Genomic DNA, 7622 nt, shown 5'->3' on the forward strand with positions numbered 1-7622 from the left:
AGTGGGAAACCCAGTACTCCACCTCTGGATAAGAGGACTGGCCAAGTTGCATTAAAATGGCCATGCATACCGGATTGGGGAGAATTTGTGGCCATATTTTGCAATCTATTTTAGACCTTATCTGACTATAATTATTTACATTTCTCCTTCATTAAAAATTCACTCGTAGTACCCATAAGTTTCACCCAATGATGCCATTAGACTCAAAATTCAGTATCCCAGGAATTGAATCTGGCTCATAAACAGATGAGGCTTCTTGGATATAGCTCCCTTTGATCCAGAAACCTATAAACTAGAAAACTAAGTTATCTACCCCATCCCTCACCTCCACAATGATGGGATGAGACAGGATAACCATCAGACATTCACATCCCAAAAAGAATAGTGGGAGAACACAGTAATTGCCAGTTTGTAGCAATTCTGAAATTCAGTCAAGCACACATATTGCCGGATCTCTCTACTCCGAAAGCCAGGTATGATCCTTTCCTTGATGAAGAGCTTTTCTTCTTTTTTTTCTTTTTTTTTCTCTAGGAGTACTTTTCTAGTGCATTTTTCCACTTGGTTCTTGTCTCTCCCCTCTTGAATAATCTAAAACAGTATTTTTGAAATATGAAAAATTTTAAATTTTAAATTTAAAACATGCAAAGTTTAAAGTTATGACTACATTGTTCTGACATCCTGCTTTCTGACCATATAAATTGAGGGGGAAAGACCTCTTTTTATTTTGAACTGTCTCAGTGTGACACTATTTTTAATAATACAACTCTATTTTGAAGTATGTGGGTTTCCTAGAAATCTGGCTGTAGTTTCCTCATGCCTCAATAGTCACATCTATAATTGTTCTGGAAACAATCATTCTATTTTGGGTCATGTATGATGCTGCTGTGGGGTTACACACAATTATTTCTATTTTGTATGAACTTTTTCTTTCTCAGCTGTAAAGTTTTACTAGGCATTTCTTAAATCTTTGAGAGGGCTTAATAAAGAGTTTTCGGCTTTGTTTTCAAATTTCTGTTCTTGCCTCAGGGTTAATTCTTACTTTGGGAATCTCTTCTGGGCCGACATGAAATGAAAAACAGCTTTATTTCCAATTCAAACATATGCTGGATCTCTCGATTTTTTTCTACATTCTGCTTGAGAACTAAACATTTCCTTCATAAGTTCATTTCTGTTTCACATGCCTTATAATAGCAATCCAAAAAAATTCAACCGCCACTTTCAGTAGTGTGCCTGGAAATCTCCATAGCCAGTTCCATATGCTCGTTAATTACACGTTCAATATTCCACCCTACCACAGGAGAAAATTCACCGATTGTTCTGCCACTATTGAACACCAGTGTCCCTTTCTTCAGTCTCAGAGAACAAATTCTTTACCACTCTTCCTGCCCCGATGCCCGTCCTTGTCCCACACCCAATGGCACATTTTAGGTTTCTATTCAGGCACATTTCCTGATACCAACTACTATAATGTATATACAAACACCTCAAAACTCAGTGACTTGAAACCGTGGCCATAATTTATATCTTCACAATTTTCCATTTGGTCCTAAGCTTAGCTGGGTGTCTTATCTCCGATCCATTTGGCTCAGTCCTGAATTCCTCATGATTGGCCGGAGCACAAATCTCCTATTTCAGCTGGTATGACCGGCATGGTAGGATTTGGTTGTTCCTTTCCATATTCTTGGGTCCTTTTATTCCCCAGGACCTCTCTCTCCATGTGGCTTCTTATCGTCAAGGACAGTTCTTTAAATGGCATGTGAGAGCACAAGAGAGCAAAAGCAGTAACTGCACATGCTCTTTGAGTCTCAATTTGTCTATCTGCACAATGGGACGGGGAAGCTAATAACTGTAACCTAGCTTATAGATAAAATGAAAAAGTTTGTAGAATCGTTTCTGGCATAAGGTAACTTTTAGCGGCTATAGTACGAGTAAAACTGAGAGGAAGCAAAAACAAAATTTTAGCTGATGGTTTAAATGTTTTTACAAATGTATTTTCAAGATTCTAGGGAAGCTGAGAAGTGGGGCAAGCAAACAAAGATTGGGAACATCATTCTAAAATATGAGTGGGAATAGATGTGGTATCATGGAACCCAGGAAGAAAAAGAAGCTTGTGGAAATGCAGCACAGGGAAACTGAGGGGGAGCAGGGTCATGATTCAGCAGCAGAAGAGGATGAGGGATGAAGACAAGGATCAAAAGGGTCTTGTGGTCTACTTCCTATTCAAATGTATGGGGAGCTATGGACATAGCTTACGTAGAGTAATTTAATGCATAGGTTTGTATTTTAGAACAACACTCTGCCAGCCAAAAGATATAAGTTTTAAAAGACCCTCAGAGAGAGAATCTCTATCACCTGATACCTGGTTGGATGATGCCATTTGCACGTGAGAAGAAAGAGTTGACATTTTAATGTATAAGAAAAGATTTTACACACATACTATTTCTTTTTTAATCTTTTTTAATGTTTATTTTTGAGAGAGATCGACCCAGAGAGAGACAGAGCATGAGCAGGGAAGGGGCAGAGAGAGAGGGAGACACAGAATCCGAAGCAGGCTCCAGACTCTGAGCTGTCAGCACAGAGTTCAACATGGGGCTCGAATCCACGAACTGCGAGATCATGACCTGAGCCAAAGTTGGACGCCTAACCGACTGAGCGACCCAGGCGCCCCTATACATACTATTTCTTGATACCACAGTTGCCACATAAAATAAGGTGTATGTGTACACTTATGAATATGAAAGAGTTTTCTAAAAGACAATACAGACCCACAGCCATTTATGCAAAATTCTGAAGTCCATCAAGCTCAAAAATAAAAAAAAAAACTTTTTTGTGTGTGTGGCAACAGAAGCTCACTCTACTTGACATTTATGGCAAAATTGTACCTATGTGTAGCATTTATTATTGTTTTCCCACTTAAGTAATATTTATACTTTTGTGATTTACTTTTTAAATCAGGGTGGATGCATTATAAAATATATACACACTGTATTACCATTTGAAAACACTATTTATATTATATTTATATTTGTGTTTGTATTTATATTTATATTTATTTTTTGTGCATATTTGAATTCTGAAATACTTTTGATGCCAGAAGTTTCAGATAAAAGATTATGTATCTGTGCTACACAACTATAAGAATTTAATAGCATTATTATCCAAGTCAGAGCAAGAAAAGTAGTCAAAATATCTAATTAAATGCATTTCGAATGGAGAAAAGGAATTATTTCTGTACACTTTACATCATCTCAAGCCAGATATTGTTGACTTCCAATCTGGTTGACAACACCATTATCTGCCTAACCTGATTCCATTCAATCATGACTCCAACGAAGCAGTGTGAATACACAAGTCTGTTATGACTGTCATATCTTGTTAAAAGGAGATAAAAACACAGAGCTGGGGGAGACCACTGCATATGGTCAGGAGTCTGTAAAAGCGAGTACTCACTAGAAACCAGAAGAAGAGCCCACAGCATTGTTCTCAAACCATCTGCTTACAAACCAGCACTCCAACCCTTGCAAGATCATTATTTTATTAATTTAGAAAGATCTCTATGTATTTTCATATCATTTAAAATAGTTAGAATGTCATTAAAATGAGAAAGCAGTTTCAATGATTGTATGCCGCCTCTGACTCCTCCAACATTTCAAAGGTCTCAGGAGAATGGACCTAAATTTCCTTCAACCTATTTTATATTTTCCACGGCACCTGGTACGGTGTGATTTGCAGGTTTGGCATCAGCAAACCATTACTGACTGCATTCATGTCTGGCCTTCTTCTAGACCTTCTAGGGATCAGTGAAGTCACACATGGGCTGTTAACTATTGATAATATATGATTTTATATTTCATCACTTAAAATCTTTCTTTGGATGTCTAGAATTAACTGAACATGTCTTTCAAATATAGGCAAAATATAGGCAAAAATATGGGATGACAATTGCATATTATACTCTCAGAGACCAGTCAAATTTGAACATCTTACGTACTTTTCTCATATGAATGACAACTTGGCTAGATAGATAGAACATTTTTGAGACATACTTTTGCTCTCAAAATCTAATTCATTGCTTTCCTGGAAATAATGTTGTAGAGAAGTCTAACATCATGGTGATGCTTCCTCTCTGAGCTTATTTTATGTGTGTGTGTGCGTGTGTGTGTGTTTGCCTCCTGCTTTAAGAACTCATTACTTAACTTGAAGTTCATCGTTTCACCAGGATATATCTGTGTCAACATCTGCTGATGTGTGCCATGATACAATATTTCCAAGAGATATATTTGAAAAAAAGTTTTCATGGTTTCATAATTTGATAAGTGGATTATACTGTATCACCCTTCCTAAAGAGCTATGGTGCACACTAACATGTCAGGCTATGAGAAATCCTGCAGTTAAGAAACCTGGTGAATCATGGCTCTATCCAACGTTCTCCAAACCCATTTAAATATTCAATCACTTGTTTCCTATCCCTTTTAGCCACACCCATGGACAAATCATTCTTTTTTTTTAAATTTTTTTAATGTTTATTTATTTTTGAAACACAGAGTGTGAGCAAGAGAAGGTCCGAGAGAGACAGAGACACAGAATCTGAAGCAGGCTCCAGGCTCTGAGCTGTCAGCACAGAGCCTGATGCGGGGCTTGAACTCACAGATGGAAAGATCATGACCTGAACCGAAGTCGGATGCTTAACCGACTGAACCACCCAGGCACACTGACAAGTCACTCTTTTAAGAAATGGTTTATAAATATTAGTACTTTTAAATACTTTTTGATACCTTGTAAACATTTTCTTTTTTTTTTTTACATTTTTTTTTTCAACCTTGTAAACATTTTCAATATATAAATTCCCATATTACGTTTCAGTAGAAAGGCTTTGTTATACCGCATTGTTGACTATTATTTCTATTTTGTTTTTTTTCTTATCTCTTCAAGAATATTTGACATCCATTCCTTCTCCTTTATTTCTAACATTATTTCCTCTCGGTGTGTTTCCGTAACTTTCTGAATTCATCCCCCAAGTCGCATGAATCAGTCAAAAATCTTGATTGTAGACAACAGAAATGAACTTTTCACAGAACACAGCAGAAAAAAGCATTTGGAGAAAGCATATTCAAATACTCAAATCGCTCCCTGTAGCAGTGAATGGGTGGCATAACTGAGTACAAAGAGTTTGTGGAAACAGATGGAGGGAAAACACAGATAGAGCTTCACCAGAAACCATCTGACTTAGACACTTGCATGGCCACCGTGGTCACTGGGCACTCACCTAGGTCACTGTTGTCAATGCTCCTGGACATGCAAGAGTGTCCACTGGGGCTTTCCTCTCCAGGACCTTTGCTGCCACACTGCCGAATGCCGGACCAACTAGAAATCTCTCCCCCAGATTCCCTAACTTTTCTGTGGAACAGCATTCCATTCAAATTCTTGAGCCATGCTATCAACTTAACCACTTTCGGCCACACTATATGGCAGAGACAAAGGGGGAAATATGGATCCATCTTTAAGGGGAGCAGGGCTTTATCCTTTTCTCATGTTGAGCTATTCCCCCCACTTTAAAGGGTACTTTTTGAGTAGGCTACCAAATACACACACACACAATAATGTCCATTATATCACTAATTTGCTTTTTGATGTATCCTTTTTAAGGATATGTGTAATGTGCATTGTTTATAATTATGTTGATGCATATTTGATTTTATAGCATTCTTTATATTATCTAGCTTATTTGCTTTACATTTCTGCTTGCCTTTCAATTAACTTTTCACCTCACACTGCTATCCTATCTTATCTCTCATTTTGTAGAATCCATGCTCCATAAATTTGACTAAGATAACAGCAGATGCTGTTTAAAGTTTACTCCTCTTCCCTACAGTGAAGCTCTTGAAAAATATGTACTTCTGCCTTTTATTGTTGTGTTTTGTCTCTGGCATAATAGAAGATTTCCTTTGGTTTAATATGATTTTTTTTTCCATCTTTATTCATCCTTTTAAAATGAGATAACTGTTAAGATTTAGTGTCTGCTCCTAAAACAAAGCAAGGATAATTATCTTTGATATGTCACATTTACATTCAGATGTCTCTTCTTGCATCTGGGGCTGGGGAGCTGATTCAGCAACCCAGGACCTGTACAAAGGGCCAGAGTCACAGGAAATTGAGCAGGGGAAATTCATGACCCCTGCCAGGCACCAACTCTCATGAGGCTTATATGCTTTCTTGCTACTGTCATCTTCAGTATCACGGAATAGCCTGTAGTCTGTAAGAAGAAACTCCTGTGATTTCTCTAACCCCCAGTCAAATTTGAAATTTGTTTGGTGGCTTCCTCTCTGTGCTAACACCTGTCCCAACAGCAAAAAACAAAAATACAAAAAAACAAAAACAAAAAAACAAACAAACAAAAAACAACACTGTCATGCCTCCAAAGGTACCACAGGGGGCTATTCCATGCTTTGTGAATTCATGACTTACTGAATCTCAGGTTTACTGGATTATTCTGCACACATTTTCCTAGCCTCATTCTTGAAACTACCTCCTACAATTTAAAGGACAAGGATATCCCACTTTTTCTCCATCAATGGCCATAGCTGATGTCTTCTTTTAGGTGTAGTCCATTCCTTGGAACAGGGGAGGGTACAGTCTGCCTCAAGCTTGACTGGCATTGGTCCAAGTGCTGCCTGCTCACCTGGGAAGCACATTTCTACTCTGAAGAAATTAAATCCTTTGGTTCCATAGTTCACTGATCCTCTGGCTTCCATTCACTGGATCTACATGATATCCACTGATATCTCAGCCTCCATCCCAAACTCTAGAGAACTCATGGAATCCAGAATTTTATTGCAATTACTTCTTACATACATAGAGAAGAAATTTCAGTCCTGTCCTTCTTCAAAGGTTGTGGTAACTTAATATTACCTGTCCTTAGTTTCCATTAGAGAGCAGGGTTATTTTTGTGTTCTTATTTTTTATTGCTGCAGATACGGAAGGAAGGAAAGTCATGTACTTCTACCCAAGCTTTTCCCATATCTGGATATGTAAAAACTTTTCAGCAGTTTGTTTGGATCTCATACCAATCTATTTCCTTACTTGTAGATCAGTTGCAATTTCCCAGCCTTTGGTCCTCGACTTTACTAATTTTATATATTTTTAAAGATTTGCCATTTATTTATGTTTCAACTTTTATGCCAATTCAGAAAATTACTTTTTTACTGTTTGACTTGATTGCAATTCAGTGTAATTCATTGGGTTGACTTAGCTCAGTCTAACAGACCATTGTGACATTTTCTATTCTTTATTTTGGTTGTTCTGGTATTTTTCAAACAGACTTTACTCTTGTATATACAGATATACAGACTCTCTGTATATCCTTCCCACTTCTTGGTGAAAGTGCTAAATATAAAAGTGACAATGGCAAAGTGCAGGCCACCTCATAAAAGCCCCTCTTCCACACATTACATTTCTACCTACCGCCATACTACCTTTATCACCTTATTTCTAGGAGTGATTTGTGGTGTGATGGGTTTTGGTTACTAACAACTATGGCTAAAGTATGGTAGAACTTTCCAAAAAGGTCCCTAATGTAAATTAAGGTATCTGATCACAGAGGAAGAATTGTAAAGACTCCATGA

The sequence above is a fragment of the Neofelis nebulosa genome, chromosome 2 (genome assembly GCF_028018385.1).
Source record: "Neofelis nebulosa isolate mNeoNeb1 chromosome 2, mNeoNeb1.pri, whole genome shotgun sequence".
Classification (NCBI taxonomy): Eukaryota; Metazoa; Chordata; class Mammalia; order Carnivora; family Felidae; genus Neofelis; species Neofelis nebulosa.